The following is a 1772-nucleotide window of genomic DNA, read 5'->3' on the forward strand; positions in this document are numbered from 1 at the left end:
TATCCCTCTGTTTGTGAGGTTTTCTGGGGCCAGGATAGAGTAGTCATGACAGATTTCCTAGCAAAGGGTACCACAATTACAGGAGCATATTATGCTTCACATTTTAGGAAATTAAGAGAAGCTATAAAAATCAAAAGGCGGGGCAAGATCAGCAAAAATATAATTTTTCTGCAAGACAACGCCCCGGTCTACAACATTAAATTTTTTCTTGGCCTTTTGGTCAAGATCAAAGTGTAGTATCTGTTCTTCAGATGCTACACTTCCATTTCTTGTTCTCTTTCGGTGGAGGAGAAATCCTTCACGACTGAGACAATTTTTATTTTTGTACCTTTTCTCCACGTTAAAAAACGACCCTGGTGTCTAACTCTGTCCCGTGGGGAGGCATAGTAAATAGGTACAACATGCGCGTCGCCAGATGAGAAGCACGTGCGTGTGGCTATGAACTCATCCCCCATTTCTCCATACTCTTTTGACCTTGTACTCTCTGACTTTCATCACTTCACACTTATGAAGTTTTTTTGTTTTTTTTTTTTAAAGAAAAGCGTTTTCAAAGTGGCACAGCTTGGGTGTAAGACGAAAATGATCTGCAAAGCCGCATTAAACGATGAGAGGAATGCGTAACTCTGTTTGATTCCTGTGTAAAGAAAGACTAATAACTGTGGCAAGTTTCGTTGCTCTGCTACCTATGAGAAAAGATTCACGGGCGGTACTTGTTGAGCGCCCCTCGCATACGTTGAAGAACTACGAAGACGGGATTGGGTACCATTACAACGAGCGATGTCTTGTGCTCTAGAATTTATTTTTGCTAGATAGTCACCATCACTGTCGATGCATTATTGTAAACGATGAATGATGGTTGTGCATGGGCGTCCGACGCTTGCTTTGTCATACGAGAGTTGTTTCAAAAGTAAAGCTTTCTATTTTTTCAAACTAAAAAAAGTTGAAGAGCTACGAAGACGGGAATGATACCATTAAAACGATCGATATTTGGAGCTCCAGAATTTATTTTTCTTACATGGTAACCACCATTCTCAATACATTTTGGCTGGAATTCAATGACGCATCTCTTCTTCTTATGCACGTCGATGACAGCAGTTGTTTTCTTAGAGTCTCAGACTGTCAATATTTGCAACAGAGAGATGAAACTTTCATCATAACAATGCAATTTGCAGTCCCATCTGATCCATTCGGAAGGAATAAAAAAACAGAAGGCATATCGTTTGGAATGATCCTCGTATATATATATATATATATATATATATATATATATATATATATATTTATATATATATATATATATATATATATATATATATATATATATATATATATATATAAGGTGACCTAAAAAAACGGGTCCCAAATCTAATCAGGCCCCGTTTCTTAGTGTTTTGTTTGAATGAAATTAAACTTTGGTCATAACTAGTTTATTATATTCAAAACACCACATCAATACACTAGGGTTTTTGGCCTTTTTTTTACTCAGTTCTACAGCATATGTTCTAGATGGCCTCCATTTAGCTCCGTGCATTTCTTGAGGCGCAGCACGAATTGTCTATGACTTTCTTACAGACCGAATGGGTAATGGCTCTCCTCTCCTCCCTGACGGCTTCCTTGAGTTCCGTGATGGTTCTGGGTTTTCCTGTGTAGACTCTGTCCTTAAGATAACCCCAAAGAAAAAAATCTGGGGAGGGGGGCTTAGGTCCGGGCTATAGGGGTGTCCACTCAAAATCAGTCTTGAAACTGATCACTCGGCCTCCGAAGTTCTCTTT

The 1772-nt window shown here is 38.7% G+C and overlaps 1 pseudogene; it reads left to right on the plus strand.

The window, feature by feature from the left end:
* Nucleotides 1-200: 200 nt before the first annotated feature.
* Nucleotides 201-333, plus strand: LOC145297173 (U2 spliceosomal RNA; annotated as a pseudogene).
* The last annotated feature ends 1439 nt before the right edge of the window (nucleotides 334-1772 follow it).

The sequence above is a fragment of the Euprymna scolopes genome, chromosome 17 (genome assembly GCF_053919585.1).
Source record: "Euprymna scolopes isolate OS-2025 chromosome 17, ASM5391958v1, whole genome shotgun sequence".
In the NCBI taxonomy this organism is placed as follows: Eukaryota; Metazoa; Mollusca; class Cephalopoda; order Sepiida; family Sepiolidae; genus Euprymna; species Euprymna scolopes.